At 42.4% G+C, this 19,100-nt stretch overlaps 1 protein-coding gene across 1 annotated transcript in view; it reads left to right on the forward strand.

The window, feature by feature from the left end:
* The first annotated feature begins 6 nt into the window (after window positions 1–6).
* Window positions 7–19,100, forward strand: part of SVEP1 (sushi, von Willebrand factor type A, EGF and pentraxin domain containing 1) — a 130,549-nt gene continuing 111,455 nt past the window's right edge. Inside the window, exon 1 of the mRNA XM_026061554.1 lies at window positions 7–323. The gene's annotated coding sequence lies outside the window, so the exon portion shown is untranslated. The remainder of the gene's footprint in view (window positions 324–19,100) is intronic.

Genomic DNA, 19,100 nt, shown 5'->3' on the forward strand with positions numbered 1-19,100 from the left:
GCCAGGTGCGGCGGCTGCGGGCGCGCAGCGCGCGGCTCGAGCTGGTCTTCCTGGTGGACGAGTCGTCGAGCGTGGGGCCGGCCAACTTCGTCAGCGAGCTGCGCTTCGTCAGGAAGCTGCTCTCCGACTTCCCCGTGGTGCCCGCGGCCACGCGCGTCGCCATCGTCACCTTCTCCTCGCGCGGCAACGTGGTGCCGCGCGTGGACTACATCTCGCGGCGGCGGCCGCAGCAGCACAAGTGCGCGCTGCTGGGCCGCGAGATCCCCGCCATCGCCTACCGCGGCGGCGGCACCTACACCAAGGGCGCCTTCCAGCAGGCGGCGGTGAGCGCCCGCGGCGCGGCGGCGGGGCGGCGGCGGGGCGGGCTGTGCGGTGCCTGGTGCTGCGTGTGATGAGGCGTGGCGAGGTGCGCGGTGCTGCCGGTGGTGCGCGGCGAGGCGGGCTGGGGTGTGGTGAGGTGCCTGGTGCTGTGTGTGGTGCTGCTGGTGGCGCGTGGTGAGACGGGGTGGGGTGGCGATGTGAGGTGCGTGGTGAGGTGTGTGGTGAGATGGGGTGGGGTGGCAATCTGAGGTGCCTGATGAGGCATGGTGTCTGGTGCTGCATGTGATGAGGTGCGGTGGTGCTGCGTGTGGTGGGGTGGCCATGTGAGGTGCGTCTGGAGGTGTCTGGTGCTGCATGTGATGAGGCGTAGTGGGGCGGTGTGTGGTGTGTGCATGGTGAAGTGTGTGGTGAGATGTGGTGTGGCAATGTGAGGTGCATGGTGAGGTGTGTGGTGCTGCATGTGGTGCATGGTGAGATGGGGTGGGGTGACGATGTGAGGTGCATGGTGAGGTGTGTGGTGCTGCATGTGATGCATGGTGAGATGTGGGGTGACGATGTGAGGTGCATGGTGAGGTTTGTGGGGCTGCATGTGATGCATGGTGAGATGTGGGGTGACGATGTGAGGTGCATGGTGAGGTGTGTGGTGCTGCATGTGGTGCATGGTGAGATGGGGTGGGGTGACGATGTGAGGTGCATGGTGAGGTTTGTGGTGCTGCATGTGATGCATGGTGAGATGTGGTGGGGTGACAATGTGAGGTGCGTGGTGAGGTGTGTGGTGCTGCATGTGGTGCATGGTGAGATGGGTTGGGGTGGCGATGTGAGGTGCGTGGTGAGGTCTGGTGTCGCATGTGATGAGGTGCAGTGGTGAGGCATGTGGTGCTGCGTGTGGTGGGGTGGCGATGTGGGATGTGTGGTGTCTGGTGCTGTGTGTGGTGCTGCATGTCATGAGGGGCGGAGGTGTGGCGACGGGAGGTTTGCGGTGCTGTGTCGTGCGGTGAGGGGTGGTGTGACGCTGCGAGCTGCATGGCGAGGTGTGATGTGTGGTGGTGCGTGTGGTGCTGCACGTGGTGCGGTGGTGTTCAGTGCGATGTTAAGGTGTGTGGGGCCGTGTGGTGGGTGGGATGTGGGGCAGTGGCGTGCGGGGCAGAGCAGTGCCGTATGTGCTGTCACTCAGCCGGCATGGCGAGTCAGTCTTTCCATGGTGTCTGTGCTGGTGACTGTCCTGTTTTCTGCTGCACTTGGAAATAAATGTGTGAAACTTGCTCTTTGGAGGAGCGTGGAGCCAATGTCCCAATTTCAGAACTGATAGAGATATTTCCGAGTCAAGTCTGGCTCCTGAAAAGCCTGCCGTGTTTCTCAGCAGTGGGACTTGGGTGCCTGGTAGCTGTCAGCAGTCAGGGATGTCTTCATACTGTCTCCAGATGAATGTTTTAATTGCTGATGGCCAGCAAAGGTGCTCTTAGCCAGTGTGTATACCAGCAAGTTGAAGCACGTCCAGGAGCATTTCCAGGCACTAACACAATCATCTGTAGCTCTGAATTGCCGTACAGCCTCACGGCACCAATTCTGCCCAAGCAGCTCCGGGACGTCTGCTGGCACCTGACCATGCCAGAGGTTTCCAGCAGACAGCCGGGGCAGCCGGTCTCCTCTGGAAGCTGTTTTACGAGGATGGACACAGGCTGCTCCCTGCCGTTGACCTCTGTGCCAGGAGCATTCCCAAGGCACATTTAATTTCCTGGTATGGGCGCAGTCTCAGTGCCCAGTATCTGAGCATCTTGTGTACCTCTCTCAGGAGACCTTTTGCAGTCCCCTTTGGAGTAGATGAAAGAGGAGGTACAGACGAATGCAGGAGGCACATCAGCAGCTTGTGTTCTTATTCTCTTCTTCACATTTGGCAGGAGACAGGAAGACTTATTTTCCAGTGTGCCCTGAGTTGCACATAGAAATCCTGCTTTAAGAAATCATATTGGATCTTCCATTGTGAAATCCAGATTTGATATGGATGCATTCTCGGGGAAGCTGTGTGGAATAAGTTAGAGAAACAAGTTAAAAGTAACGGCACTATGAACAAAACCTGAGCTGAAAAGATGTAGTCTGTTTTGTTCAATATGCAGTCCTGACTAATCATACCTTTGAAATTGAATAAACAAAAGTTAAGTTCAGAAACCTACCATTTAGTTTCATGAGCCCAGCTAAATCCTGTGGGTGCACCAGTGTCACTGTCATTTTACGCTGTGGTCTCCTAAGAACTTGGGAAGAATCATTTTCACACGATGGCACGGAGAACTGCAACAGAGTGACAAAGTTACATGCTCACATTGCTTGCTGGCTCTTGGTTAAAGATACTGTGTTGTGGTTTTGTGCTGTTTGTCTTCTTCCTGTGAGACAAATTACAACTCTAGGGGGATACTATCCATTCTGGGGACTGTTCTGTGTTTAAAATACCACTATTGGAATACATTTAGAGAAGTATTTTAAGTATAGCAAAATTGGTGTTCCCTCTGGACTCCTATACTCCTGTCCTTTGTTTTTAAAAGACTTTCGTTACAACCATAATTATTTTTTTCTTTCACTTTCCTAAAATGTCTCATTTCTTCTTATGCTTTAATGTGGCGTTTGTTCTGCTTCTAAGCAGAATTCTCTGCTTCTTTTCCAAAACCAAAAGTCTCCGCTAAACTTGACAAACTCCCAGAAATAGTATCAGTTGTGTGTTGCAATATCAGAAAATGAAGGAAAGTAGATCATTACAGTAATCCAAATGCTTAAATCTTTGTGCAGCACTCTTCGTTGGTGGGTCTTAAAAGAGACTAATTCAAGCCTGTGTCATTATCCCAGTTCTACAGAAACCTCAGGCAAGAGAGAAAAGTGACATCTCTAAGGTCATCTGAGCAGTTGGTGGCTGACCTGGGAGCAGGATGTGGTAAATGAACAGAAGCAAGATTTATTTAGCAGTTGCTTGAGTCTGTCTGTCTCAGCCTGTGGCAGCAAAACCATTTAACACCCCCTGGAAGCAATGCCGTTCAGTTTAATGCACTGTTTCATACCTATGCTGCATCCATCTTTCAAAAAATAAGGGGATTCTCCTTGGCTCTGTAGTTTTTTATCCTCTCCGGAGGTGTTTTGTGGAGAGGTTTAATGCAGAGTTGCTGTGTTGTGTCAAGGCTTACTTTTGCCATGTGAACCACATTTTGTCATTTTTACCAGATACCTAGCAGATTAAGGGTGAAATCTAGAAAGTAAATAGGAATATGAAGGATGTGCCATGGACAAGGGCCAGGGACAATGCCCAGACGAAGAAGGCTGCCTTAATATCAAAGTTCAGTTTGGGGAATTGGTTCTGGATTTCATATGACACTCACTCTATTCACTGACCTAAAGAAGCCTGATGTTTGTGTTACTTCTCTCAGCAGTTAAGTGTTAAAGAGAGAGTTTCTGCTGCGATGTTTTTTTCTCCAGAGCCCTTCAGTCATTGGGTCTTGTAGCTTGGCCAAATAGCCATAGTACGAAACAGAAGTGGATTTGAACACTGTCGGTAATATTGCCTGGTAAAACTTTAGGCGTCTCAAGCATGATGCAGAACTTAATTGCAGGTTCGGAAAAAAACAATCCATTTTGCTGTGCGTTTAGTTTGTTCAGGAAAGAGATCTTCTGCTGCTACATGTACCAGAAACTTCTTATGCTAGCTTAAAATTGCAGGAATTTGATGGTGAATTTGTCATGCTTGCCAGTTAAAGCCTCCCAGTGAAGGAAATTTTTTTAAACTTGGATTCTGACAGTTAGCTTTAATAACATTTCAGGGTCATTTTTATTTAGACATATTTTCACAGTTGTGTTCATCTCTGCACATACTACAATGTTTTCAAATATAATTTTACTTTTACCAAATCTAATTTTTGCATGTTCGAGAAAGATTTACTGTTCACACTTTTCCTGCTCCTTAGTAAAGTTTAATGGTCTACAGGCTAACCTTCTAGCTGGTGTAACTTTTTCTCCTTCTTTATATTTGACTATGGCTCTTACAGTTCATAAGAAGTCTGTGGTTTTCACTTTTTTAGCTAGCATATGAGGCAGAAGTAGATAGAGTGCTAGAAAATGGGTACCAAATCTGGGTATTTGAAGAGTGCCATTCAAACCCTCTGTATTCTGGTTCTAAAACTAGGTGATGGCAATAGGCTACTTTGACATAACATTACATTTATCGTGGTCTGCTTCATTACTCTTCTAGGTAACGTAAGGTCAGAGTAAGTGACTGTGTTGTTGCAGGTGGTTTTTTTTACGCCTTAGATTCCTAAGATGTTAGTACTGATTGAGAAACATAAGATGCTACAGTTCTCACCTTATGTCTGAACGCTATAGCATGGGTAAGAGTAAAACGTATTCTGTGGTATCTTCCATGCAGTTAAATCAAATATGGCTTGCAGTATGGGTATGTCTTTAATGGTACCTAGAATAGTTAATTTAAAAAAGTGAAAGAGCCATGGCATGAAGTTGTTTGTAACTCGGTTTAAGATCCACAAAACATCCTGCGAAGGATGTTCGTGTACGTGGCTTGAGACTCTTTCTCTTGTTTGTTTAGGTTTTGCATCATAGGAAAAAACAGATGTGGAGTTATGTAAAACATATTTATCATAGCAAAATATCTGTAGTAGTGTTTGTTTAGAGGCATCAACTTCTGCTCATGTTCAGCAGCCTTTCCTCTAAGGAACATGTAGCCAGGAGCAGTATAGGGAAGGGGGAGAAGCAGAACTTTTTCAAAACTCTTTGGCTCCAATTTTTCACATAGTGAGTTGATGGGCAGCACAAAACTAGATGCCGTACATGTTAAGCACGTTGCTTAGTGCATTTCGGAAAGCTGCAGAAGTGCTCTGATGGCGAGGAAGAACTGAAGTTACTGCTGCTTTTTGAGGGACACATTTAAAGAACGCAACAGTGTGAAGTGCCGAGTTTCCCCGCTGTAGGTACCCGACGCTGCCCGCTCCAAAGACTCAGCACCCTGCAGGGTCAGATAAAAGGGTGTTTTGATCGAAGCTTCTGGTCCTGAGAGGTAACCACTGGTAACAACAGCTGTTGCACCTCATGGGAGGGGGGGTGTTCGCTTCCTGGCAGATCAGTTGTGAAACAGAAATGGGAGGCCACCATACAGCAGTGGAAGGTTAACGGTGCATTTTCGTCCCTGCCCCCCAAGACTCTCACCTTCATCACAGTTCTCAAATGTGCCAGAAGAAGAAAAGAGTGCTCTGTCTTTGCTGATGGACAGTTTTTACGTCATGAAGCTGCACTACATGTTGTGGGTAAAAGATGAAAATACAGATTGTTTAAACTACTCCATGTAGTAGCCTCTTGACAAAATATGAATAGCAGCTTACAAGAAGACAGACTTTTTTCTGTCTTCAAATGTAAGTAAAACGGGATTTTTCTCTTCAAAACTGCACTTGAAGTTGTAGCTGTGCAGTGCTGCTGAGTCGAAGCCAGACCTTATATACATCCTGCCTTGAATAGACATATTAATTGTTATAAGCAACCTGGCAAAGCAATACCTGAGAAGGACCTTGGGAGGAGCTCTGTTGTTGTGGTAATTCTTATGTTAAAAAGCCAGGTTTTTTCCTTCTGTAATCCAGCTTTACTCCGTTGAAGTCAGTGATATATATATAAAAATCAAAGGTCAGTCACAACACCTACGGATCTAAATGACACATTTTCTGTTTCTGACAGCGTCTGGTCTTCAGAAATAAAATCTGGCTTTTGTATCTAACCTGCTCTTGAGGGAGCATGACAATTAGCCAACCAGTATGTCAAATTCAGTGTTCTGTTATCATCCAATTAACAAACATGAAAAAACTGACCCTGAAAAAAATGTAAGCATATAGCAATTTAGGATAAACAATTCTAATGCTTATTTAATGCTTGTTTAAATAAGTGATGGTGGCTTTGTTTCTTCTGTATGTCAAAAGCACAAGAAAGTTCAGGATGCAACATTGTTACCCACTAGGATAATTGGCTTCTAATTTCAATGCATTATCAGATTCAAAATCTCATTTTGAAATCATAACAAAAAATAATTGAAGCAAAATAAAGTGGAAAACTTTTCATACCAGGTAAGTGATTTTTAAACTTTTTAATGTAAAAGTATTACCTTCTCACTCAGAAGACCTGCTGTGCATTTATGGTCACGTATGCCATCCGTTTACCAAAAAAGTATTTATGGATTTTTATTCCTATGACTGCTGAAGAATCAGCAGCTAATATTGAATGAGCAACAGATTCCATTCTGTCTCTGGTACCGTGATCTAAATATCTAGTGGCAGCTGTGGTCAGTTAGAGCTGACTGACTGACACACACAGTGGGCCTCTGTAAGCTCTGATACCACCTTGGAATCTGGACTGCAGATTATGGTGAAAAACCTGAAGTCAACCCGCTTTGCCTCCATGGTCACCTTTGAAATCGCACAGCTAGTAGTTAACAGTAACTGAGCAAATTGGGAGTGGAGTTCCTGTCAGCCCTCATCAGTTTCAGCTCTAAATCACTTTTAATCAGTGCAGAGTTTGTAAGAAAAAGTACTCATCCTGCATTCTGCAGTCTGGTGTAGGATGTGCTCACAAGATTTATACAGCAGGGTCAGAGACAGGGAACACATCTGTGTGTTGTTCACTGTCTTTAGGCCTCGCCCGAAATGGAGCTACCTTAAGAAGTTACTGAGTCGTTCATTTTTTTCCCTGGAAAAAACCAGCCAGAACTGGCAAGAAGTGCTCTGTTTAGTATCTTATATGGGGCTGAGTGGAGTTGAGATTTTATTTGGTGAAGACCTATTACTTAGAAGTTGGTCTGTCTGTGTCCTCAGAATTGTCTCCTGTATTTTACTCTAAGCAGAAGTGTTTGATTTGGAAGTCTGGTATTTAGCAGATTAGCCATTTATTATCCTCCCTTTAAGCTAAGCGTAATTCATTTTTAAAAAGCCAAAACGTGTGTCATCCAAGCAGCACAGAAGGATACTGCAAGGCTACCCTTTTGCGCATTCAACCTGGCAAACTGAGCTAATCAGTGTGAAGTACCGAGGAGAGAGTTAACATGACTTCAGGCACAGACTGAAGTCTTCAGCCTGGGAATCTTACTGCCGTACACAGACCACCTGTAGGGTCATTCTTTAGGAGTAGCATCTCCATATGGCAGTTGCAAGTTAGGTGTACTGTTTCTTCAGGTGTCTCCCTCTCTACTGAGTATGTGGGGTGTCGTGGATACATAGATGCACCACCTAACCTAACCTAAGACCCTGAATTGAAATAAAGCTCCCACTTTATCTCCTTTATTCTCCATGCTCTTCCTCCTCCAGTGCATCTGGAAGCAAGCATACTTGGTATTTTCGGTTAAAAAAAAAGGGGGGGGGAAATACTGGTGGCTCTTCTGCTTTTTATTGCTTTCTAAAGAATTGTTTCCCATGGCTTGAGAAAGTCAATAGTCAGACCTGTTAAATACTTTAGACTGCATGTCCTTCCAAGCCAAATTTTCTATACCTTGGAATATACTTCAACAATATGCTCATACTAGTATTAGGGATAAGAACAGTGGTGCAACATGCTGTATAAAGAAACAGTTGTTACTAAATGGGATGGCTTGTAATATTTTCATGCAACGTTTATAGTTTATTGAAAACCTGGCTTGAAAGAGTGCATGTTTTCATCCATCCCTACAGTGTTGCACAGTTCCTGGCCTAGTGGTTTATTCATACAAGTCATTACCTCTGAGAGTGACAAATTAGTCCATAAAAGAACTTGTAGCTGCAGTTCTTCTTGTTCTACTGTTTTTGAGGTGCTAATTATGGCGTATTGTTAATTGCATCTTGCACTACTGTGAGTTTATTCTGCATTATTTAAAGATAATTGAGCTTATAGATAATTAACAGAAGGAAGAACCTTGAAGCCATGTTAAATCTCATATACATCATAGTCTCCACTGAAATCTTCTTAAAGATCCGCAGAAAGTGCATCGCTGTTTATTAGTTTCCAGTGACTATCTCTGATTTCTGATTGTACTTCACAGAATTTTAAGACTGAAAAGATCATCGAGTATATTGTTTGAACCCTCACATAACTGTAAAGAGTTTTTTATGACTTTCAGCCCTAAAGAGTAGCCTTTGGTGGTGCTGTGTAGGATGGAGCTGAATGATGCAGTGAGCAGCTAGGGCCAAATCTTTAGGTGAGCTCAGATTTTCTGCCTTTTACATCTGCTTTGAATAGGAAATGCCATGCATGCACTTTGAGAAGCAGAGAAACTGTTACAGTGTTTAAGAGAGATCCCAAGGAAACGTGCAAGTGCCCTATATATTCTACTAATGGCATGTGTCCTTCTGAGGTGTTGAAAATGAGTCATCCCATTACCTGAAGTCAGCTCTTCATTTGTATTATAGTGACCCTTTCATTTTGAACTGTTCCACCCGTGTTAGTGTATTGTAGCCACACTGATCCTCTGCAGTTGTTAAGTGCTAAGTATGAAAGATAGGATGGACAGTATGAGAGATATGATAAACTAAGGCAAAAAAGCGCCATTTTCTGGAAGAAGGTGGGCAACCATAGCACAAGGAAAGATGTTCTGTTTCTCTCATTGCTGATGAATTTGGCACCACCAGCAAAGGAACTTACATTACCAGGCTGCTGTTCCTTGTCTCACCCTCCTGTACCTGCCTTGGCAGGCTTCCATAGGCTGCAGAAAGCTGATCTAATTCTAGCCATAGAGGCCATATGATCAGAGCACATCTGGACATTTCTTGTGACTTCTAGCCCTGAGGCCTGTTGGGATGAGTGTTCCTGCCTAGGAGGACCTGCACTGTGCAATGTACCACAGCCTTCCTGACCTGTTTGGTCAACCAGCTGTGTCTGAAGTAAGGAAGAGAGGAGGTTTGGGGATGCAGAGAGGGAGTGGTATGCCAACATCCATTGCGGCGCATATATGATAAGAAGAGCCTCTACCAGAAGGTGCAGTCATCATTTACAGCCTAATACCACAAAGCTCATCTCACTGGTGTAACATATGGAGGCAGAGTAAAGTGAGCAATGTGAGACATTGCTGCGGGAATTAGCACAAATCTCACTGATACCATCACAGAGCTAACAGACAATAAAGGAAGCTTTTCTAAAGAAACATCATGGTAACTGGGTGATCTCATAATAAATGTTTCAGGGACAGAGATTCCTGGGAACACCTCTCTCTGTCCTCTACTCCTCTCTCAGAGCCTTTGCTGGAGGAGTCTGGCACAAAGTATGGTGTGTCCCACCCTGTCCTTCAAAGTTAGCACCTTCACACAGGAATGAGTCTTACAAAGTGCTTTTCCACAGAGACACAGGGCTAAACCAGAAACACTATTAAGCAATTTATGTGTAGAGTAGGAAATAAAGTCTAGGTATTACAATTTTTAAGAGGTAAGGAGGAAAAAAGTTGTTTTATTTTTAACTCATTCCATTGATTTATGAGAGGCCTTTTCAGCACAATGCATCATATTTAGCAGTAATTCCTGATACAAGTCTCAGCATTAATATTCTGTTTGTAATAAATTTTGCATGTTCTGTAACACACTTTTAGCCTCTTTCCTCAAGTTCCACTTTTACTGGAAGTAGAAAGTTAGACTTTGCAGGCATGACAGGACATTTGCAGCCATCAGAACTTTCTGACTGTCCTACTTGCAGACCCTTAAAAGCACCTCTCTTTTAGCAACAGCGATAGGAATTTTTTACTCATGTGAAGCATGCCCTTTACAGAGTCTGAAAGATGTTCTGCTTACAGAGGGCTGAATTTGACCAAAATTACTCTGTGCCATTATTGCTCTCTGTCCTTTATTGTCCCCTCCTGCTTCCCAGTGACTGTCTTGGTAGAAGGAGCTGAGATAAGGCCCAGAATACTTAACTACTAAAGCAATAGAGTAGCACTAAAATTTTCAAAGGTGGGCTCTTCAGCTAACCAGGACCATATTCACGTCTTTGAGTTGCTAACTTCTGCATGATGTTGACGTGATTAAAAACAAAAGCTCCTGTTAAAACAATGATATTCACAGTGGTTCAGAGTCTGTCTGGTAACCTCAACCATGGAGACGAAGAACCTCGTGGAACCTGACAGGCAGCTTATAAGAGGCTTTAGCGTTCAGAACTGTGGTGCTTTGCTGGACAAAGGGGTTAAACAGCAAAGCAGGGAGACCCACTGTCTGTCTTATTTCTCCCACACACACACACGCAGTCTTGGGCTGGGACAGCTCTTATCAAAACTATCTGTTCATGTTGCACCATTCCAGCAGTCCTGGAGCAAAAGAAGGCATTCAGAAGGTATTTGAGTGTGACAGCTGGCAGGAGATGGCCAGATCATGAATTGTGTTCGTCCTTTTGGAATTAATTATTTTATTCAGTTTTTTCCCTGCATTTTTAGAGTAATGAATGCTTAAAACAAACACAAAGGAAACAAATATTTGGCAAATACACCAGTCAATAATGGTATGAATTTCTGGTATGAAAATACATGAAGATTGATTATGTATTCAGTAAAATAGCTTGGAGTCTTTTTTAATAACAGCAAAAAACTGGAGCAGTACTGGATAAATCAAGTAACATCTTGGTTCTATTAATGATGGAAATTGCTCATAGACAAAGAAAACATGAAGAAAAAGGACTTTCCTTTCTTCAATTCAAACCAAGGTACATTAGCAAGATGGTATTTTGAATAAGGTACATAGCATATCAACAAATGGACGCATTTGTTGTGAATGTAGCACACACAATATCAACACACGAAACCTGCAGCAGCCTTTCAGATTCCTGATTAGCTGTTGATAAAAGGTTGCACAGCACCAAGAGCTGAGGAAATGGCCATGTATCTGAGTTCCCTCGTCTTTTAAAGTCACATTTAGAAGATCTCAGAAGGATATGTATGTAAGCTATTTCCTGGGAACTAGGTGCTTTCCATCTGTCCTAAGTTGGAGCCCAAAACTACATGCCACCAAAATTTTCAAATCACCAGACCCAAGTAACTAGCACTAGCAATTATGTGGAACTGAATCTAGGTCAAGATTTTATGTGGTAGCTCCTGTCATTGCAAAAGCAATGATTAGGGGGTTTTTTAGGGAAGAAATAGTCTTTATAAAAAAGTGTGCAATGTGAATATGATTGTCTTGAGTTGGAATGAATAGCTTTGCTCTCTGAGATAAGAATAATTTCTTCATTTTTAAAACTGTACAAAATGCTTGAAATGGCATTTGTTAACTGGGCAACAGTACTTTTTAAAGAGTTGAAAGTTTAACAGACATTACAGTCAGAATCCATGCTATATAAAGAGGGGAAAAAAGTTAGGTTAGTGATAAATGAACTGGATGTCAGGTTATGTTCCTGCTGCCTCACAGAACAGCAGAATCACAGAATAGTTGGGGCTGGCAGAGACATCTGGAGATCACCTGGTCCAACCCCTGATCAAGCGGGGTCACCTAGAGCAGGTTGCCCAGGACTGCGTCCAAGCAGGTTATGAATATCTCCAAGGACAGAGATTCCACCACCTCTCTGGGCAACCTGCTCCAGTGTCCAACCTCCCTTAAAGTATAGAAGTTGTTTCTTACGTGTAGGAAACTTCCTTTGTTTCAGTTTGTGCCTGTTGCCTTGTCTTGTCACTGGACAGCACTGAAGAGAGTCTGGCTACATCTTCTTTACGCTCTCCCATCAGATGTATATAAACACTGATAAGATGCCTCCTGAGCTTTTTCTTCTCCAAGCTGAACAGTCCCAGCTCTCTCAGCCCCTTCTCAGATGATATGTCCATATATTTCCTGTGTGATCATGAGCATGTCTGGCTTTTTTACCAGTACACTTTGATTCAAAGAATGTGGATCCAGAGAATGTCTGTCTCTCTGTTGTGAGACCTACTGAGTTCATACCTGCCAGATACATAGAGATGCTTGGAAGATAAGTGCTATGGCTAAGCAAAAAATAATTTATTATTATTTTTATGAAATCATTTAAGAAGATGACTTGCTTTCTTAGTTAAGATTCTCACACTGTGTTATTGACAAGAGATGGAAAGTTCATTCTCAAAATTATGCAAAAAACCACATTCAGGTTGGAATTTTGAAAGATGATGGGGAGATGACTTCAGCAAGGAAAATTTAAGGTTGAAGAAAAAGGGGATAGAAGAGGATAGAAAAGATAAAAAGATACATGCATAGATTAACTACATGATTCTGAAGACCCACTCATTGCATAAACGAATCATCAGAAAATTGTTATATCTAGTATATGGTTTGTTAAAGGGAAGTAACAATCCTGGTAATACTTGATTAGCATGAAGTCACTGCATTTTACACATTTGTTATTTCTGTTTGATTGTTACATTCAACAGCCTGTTACTTGTAGCATATTCAAATATACAGGTGCATCCTGCAGACACATCTTTTCCTTAAATTCTGTATGCAGTTCCTGCTAGGGGAATATTCAGGGAAACCTTTTCTATTAGTTAATTTATTGTGTCAGATAAGAGCTCAGATTCCTTAGAGTTTGCATAGCAATGCAGAAGAAAGTTTTGAAAAAGCCAAAAGGAGGAAGGGTGAAAGGTGGCAATTGGAATCCAAAACCTGTAACTGTGGAGTAATTTTAGTTCCTGTCCTACAAAGGGGGCAAAAACCTAAAGAGATTTATTTGAGTGAAGCAGAGGAAATAGCAGTGTCCAGTGAACAACAACAAAAAATGGTGTTGAAATCAGACATTTGTTCTTTTACAGAGGGAGCACTGGAAGTATAGTCAATTCCGTTATGTAGGCTGATATTTGTGTCATGCTTCAGGGTAACATTATTTATGTCACACCACAACTCTCCATTACTGCTGTGAAAGAACCAAGTTTCTCAGGACTGCTCAGGATTCAGTAGTAAAATACCTCAACCTCACCAAAAGCTAGGGTTGGTCCCAATATTGCTTTTTTGTGGGGGAGGACTCAGAATATTTGTTTAGATTAAATGTTTCTTTCAGACTTGGGCATTTTTACCTGCAGGAGAAACAAAAGCAAAAGGAGCTTGAAACAAAGTGTGAGCTTTACAAGAGGATTTAGGAATCTTCCTCACAGTCAGGGAGAAAGCAGCAAGGAGGCATTTGGTAAAGTCCTAAGGCCTGAGTTTCTCTGACTCTCATTAGTGTCCTTATCGCTTCTGTCTGCCCATGGAAGAGTGAAATGGAGACAGGAGAGAGTGGCAAGCCTGCTGCAGAATACTACAACTCAGGAGCATGTTTGTCCATAACAGCCCCACATCCATGTCTCCTGATGCAAATAGCGCAGTGCAAGGGTTTACATCTAGATCTGTGGAATTACAGAAGAGCAACCTAACTAGTGATGTAAAGAGCGAAATGAGTGTACAGGTCACTAGCGTTAATATTTCCCTCTGTGAATGACATGCAGATCTTCTAAACCCATTGCTGAGAAATTAAGACATACTGTTTTAATATTTTTGAGTTAAAAAAAGAAAGTTTGGCCAAGTGTATTGGTCAAATATATGCGTATTCACAGTTTTCTGTAATAAAATATAATTTATTCCTATTTATTCCTATTTATTATTTATTTATTATTAATTTATTACTATATGAACATTATAGTTATTCATGTTGTATTTTATATTGTTATATTAAATCTGTAATATTATAATATGGGATTTATTTATTTCATTGTGAATAAGTGATCCTCCAGGGAAAAGAATCATCAGGTTTATTCAGAACTGATCCCAGAGTGTAGTTCCTAGGATGAAAACAAATTCAGTGTAAGTAAGTGCTCTATTGGTGTAGAAGGGATAAATGACTCTGTAATAGAGGACTTTGTGTTTCACTTCTGAGGTACAGTGATGGTTCTTCCTGTCTTATAATTAATAGCATTTGCTTTGTATCCCTAAGATAGGGTATTCCCTACACTGCATACAAGGAGCAGTACATTTTTTGTGATAAATGCTTGGATAATGTTGTTTTGATAGCTAGGTTCCAACTTAAACCTTTTAAGGCAAGCCTTCTTCTGGCAAGGATCCTGTGGATGACTGATGTTATCTGAAAACTAGTTTTTAAAGTGAGATAGATTAACACATTTCAGTTTGTTTCCCTGTAGACAGATATATTAATAGCAAATTTTGTATAGGCAAAATCCTCTTTAAAAGCCTGAATAAGGACAGAGATTAGGCCCAAGATCAAGTGTTTAGGGATTAGGTGCAGGACATGTAATCAAGGCAGTAACAAAGAGCCTCAACACTGTCATTGTTATGGCTGTTAAATGCCTAAAGAAGTCTTTGGTCTTGGACACAGCTCATCCCATGACTTTTACAAACTATAAATTAATATTAAAAGCTCAGAAATCAGTGATTTAGCTCTTTTTATGACTGCACTAGTAGGATTTCATTTTACCTTGCAGTAGTGAATTTCTAGAACTGGATTTTGTACAACAATTTTTTATTGCACAAGACTTCGTTTTTTAATTCTAAGGGCTGTTATTGGCACAGAGGAAATGGTGAGTCTGCCAGATATTTGTACACACTTAACTGAGATTGAATACAATACAGATGGTAATAACTTTTTGCTAATGTGAAAAGAATGTTGTATTTTTGCTAAAGGAGTGAAAGGATTACAGAAACTGACTGATCTGTCACTCCTGTGAAAGAAGGGTAGACAACAAAATAGTTACTAAAATAATCAAAGAGGAGGTCATTCTAGTGGTCCTCTGCATTACTTTCAAGAGTGGTCATGAAAAGCATTAATTGTTTTCTTTTGTTTATACTTGTCCTTTATTATGAATTTATTATAGTGATCAAATAGGACATGTTCTCAAATAAGGTCATTCAGCACCTCATTTTAAGTAATGCCAGTGCTCACAGTTTCATTTGAAATTAAAATCAGGAGCAGATGTGGATATTCATACTTCCAAGAAATAGGTTTTCAGGATCCTTTCATCTTCCCAGCACTGTTTGGTGGATTCTTATGCTTTTTTATTTATTGCAAAACCTGACAACTTATAAAAAGCCTGCAGAGCTTTGTCATGAGTGAAATTCATCTTTATACAGATTGGTAGTCCACAGAGTTGATAGGGACTGGCAGAATGCATCGAATCACTTGTGTGCATGCTTGCAAGTTTGGGGTTTAAGTGAAGATATCCATTTAAAATAGATGAAATTTCTATTGGAAAATAAACAGTTTTCAAAAGGGCTTTCTGAAGATGTAAGGGGAAAGGTTCTTTGCGATAGAGCAGTGTGGGTCATGGTTAAAGGAAACAAAAATGGTGTAAAATGCTACAAAAATACTAGAGAAAAAGGCAGAGTGATGCAGCTCTGTAGTGACTGTATGTAATGTTAAAGCTTACCAGAAGACCTGTGAAAACAGCCCATTACTTGGATTGCCAGTTGCTCCAGACAGTGGCTGTACTTTATGTTACTGTATGCTTAAAGAAAGAAACAAAACAGTAACTGGACCACCAGACATATACAAATGATTTAAAAATAGATTTATGCCTCCTTTTTTTTATTATTTTCCTCAAACACAGAATGTTTCTCTCTTTTTCTTGTTCTTTCTCTCTGCTGTTGTACAGCCGGGATTCTACATCTAGAGTTACAGCTGCAAGACGTAAGGGCCAGTCAGTTTAATGGCTTTGTTTTATTTTGTTTTCTAGGGGCATATGCAGCAATCCTGTCAGACTCTGTTTCTCTGCTCAGATCCATTGGTCCCTGAATATTTGAGTATGTCAGGTAGCAGCAAAACAGTTTCATGCCCCTTACTTCTATTTGTGATTGTATGTGACACAAAAAAGTGCTGCCCCAAAGAGGAGGTTGCCCTTTCAGAGTCAGAAGACAGAAAACCTGTTGGCTGCTTGCCTTGTCTCAGGTTCATATAGCTAAGGATGCCATTTGCCCCTCAAAAACAGCCTTTTCCTGAAGCTTCCCGCTTACTCTGGCCCATAATGCTCACTGTTAAGAGAGCTCATTAAGCCAGTGTTCACAGGTCCTACAGCCAGCAAACCTTTCTTGTACACACTGGAGGATGCAGAGGGCCTGTCTACTCTGCATAGCGGTTGAAGTGAGCACTGGTGGCAGTCTAGTTTTGTAGAGCAGAGCTCCCTTGTAATTCACAGAATCGCAGAATGGTTGAGGTTGGAAGGGACCTCTGGAGATCATCTACTCCAACCCCCCTGCTCAAGCAGGGTCACCTAGAGCAGGTTGCCCAGGACCCTGTCCAGGCAGCTTTTAAATATCTCCAAGGATGGAGACTCCACAACCTCTCTGGGCAGCCTGTTCCAACGCTCAGTCATCCTCACAGTAAAAAAGTTTTTCCTTAGATTCAGAGGGAACTTCTTGGGTTTCAGTTTGTGCCTGTTGCCTCTTGTCCTGACACCAAGCACCACTGCAAAGAGTCTGGCTCCATCTTCTTTATACCCTCCCTTAAGATATCTATACACATTGCTAAAATTGTCCCTCAGACTTCTCTTTTCCAGCCTAAACAGTCCCAGCTGTCTCAGCCTTCCCGCAAATGAGAGATGCTCCAGGTACTTAATCATCTTAGTGACCCTTTCCTAGACTCACTCCAGTAGCTCTGTATCTCTCTTGTCCTGGGGAGCCCAGAACTGGACACAGTACTCCAGGTGTGGCCTCACCAGGGCTGAGCAGAGGGGAAGGATCACCTCCTTCAACTGGCTGGCAATCCTCTTCCTCCTGCAGCCCAGGATACCATTGGCCTTCTTTGCTGCCAGGGCATATTGCTGACTTGTGGTCAGTTTGTCCACCAGCACTCCCAGGTCCTTCTCCGCAGAGTTGCTTTCCAGCAGGTCAACCCCCAACCTGTCCTGGTGCATGGGGTTATTCCTCCCTAGGTGCAGGACCTTGCACTTGCCTTTGTTGAACTTCATGAGGTTCCTCTCCGCCCACCTCTCCAGCCTGTCGAGGTCCCTCTGAATGGCAGCACAGCCCTCTGGTGTATCAGCCACTCCTCCCAGTTCTGTATCATCAGCAAACTTGCTGAGGGTGCACTCTGTCCCTTCATCCAGGTCGTTGATGAAGAAGTTGAACAAGACTGGACCCAGTACTGACCCCTGGGGGACACTGATAGCTACAGGTCTCCAACTAGATGTGGCACCACAATTTACTCATCAGAATTACTTAGTCCTTTCCGAGATTTGTGCTACTCTGGCTAGACTGCAGGGACTCAAGCTAGCTTGTTAATTGGCCATGCAGACACGTGACAGACACGTATTTGAGGAAGATATGGAGGCTTGTCTGCTAGCCATTGTGAGTGTCACTTGCTGAAAAACTGGGGCAATGTGTAGTGCCATCTGGTACCTTCATATGCAGAGTTTGTTCAGCATTATGCTACACACAGAGGGAAACTACACTGAAAGGATATTACTGAACTTGCAAAGCCAGGAGCTGCCAAATTAAGCTTTGTTCCCCCTTCTGTATGTGTTACGACATGGTCTTAGGTTACATAATCATTCTGCTAGAGCAAGCTGAGTGCAGGTGGGATCTTCAGAGAATTGGACTGACAATCTCCAAAATGTCTCTTAAACATGTGCAAGCTGCAGTTTCTTTCTCTCATACACGAGTTTCACAACTTGTTCTAATGTGGGGGCTACTTCTTCACAAAGATGGTAGATGCCCACTTCTAATATAGTGGTGATTCACAGGTTGAAAGTTCCTGCTGCAAAGCTCAGAGATGCGACAGTTGCACAAAACAAATAAATGTGGCTGGAACATATTTTTTTCCTCATCTTGTTTTCAGAAATAACACCCATTTTCACTGAAACAGCTTGAGAAAAATATCCTGGGTGGAGAATTTCGGCCTGAAGAGTCAATAAGTTTGATAAAGATTTAATTTGTTTGAATTCTGTCTTTAAATGGCAATGTTAATTCTCAAATTTTAATTATAAATAGAACTGCCTTCTCTACCTCCACTACCATTTATTATAGAGTATGACATCCATTTCCGGGGGCACTTTGAAATGAGGCATTTGTGTTTTTGCTAATATGTGTCTTCATACTCTCTTTTGCATTGTCTTTATCTGCCTGATTCTTTTCATTCCAGTTTTCCACTTCATTCTGGTTTTTCAGTTATGACTCAAGCCACATGAAGAACAATAGGTTTGGTTTGCAAAGCATGTGTGTCTAAGGGAGAGTTTGGTTTCACTCCCTTTGGGTTTTGCATACAAGTAGTAATAAAATCAAGCCCAACAGCAGCGCTTTCCTTGGCACCCTTTCAGACCACAGTGCCATTTTTCTGTGCTTTGATTTGTTTTGCATATGGCTTGGTTTTGCTTGTTAGGTACCTGAAATCAAATCAAATTGTCCTGAAATTTGGCCTCGCTTAGCAAAAAAGTTTATGAAATCCCTGCAGGTTCTTTGAACTGGTCCAAGTTGTGAGGCTTTGATTAAGGTGAAAACCAGACAAGTTTTACTTTAAAAGTCTTAGTTTAAAATTATGTAATAATACTTTACTCAGCTCAGTTCACCTGCCTTTTTGGAATTTGTGGCTGTAAGAGTGTCTTAAATACTTTTACTGCTTATAATACAATGACACGATTTTCAGAACCCACTATGAACGTCCTCAGAAGGACTGTCAAATGTAATTTATTGTGCTGGGTTTAGATTGGTTTAAAATGATTTTAATCTATTATTAAAATGTACCTGGTTGTAAAGTATTTTCATGCTACAAAGCTGAAGGTCTGATTCTGCTTCCTTTTACATAAGTTCACAGAAAAGGGAGAAAATATGGGATGCTTTCAGAATCCTTCCTTCAGGGCCACAGACATCACCTGAGAC

The sequence above is a fragment of the Apteryx rowi genome, unplaced genomic scaffold, assembly GCF_003343035.1.
Source record: "Apteryx rowi isolate R43461 unplaced genomic scaffold, aptRow1 scaffold_182, whole genome shotgun sequence".
NCBI lineage: Eukaryota > Metazoa > Chordata > Aves > Apterygiformes > Apterygidae > Apteryx > Apteryx rowi.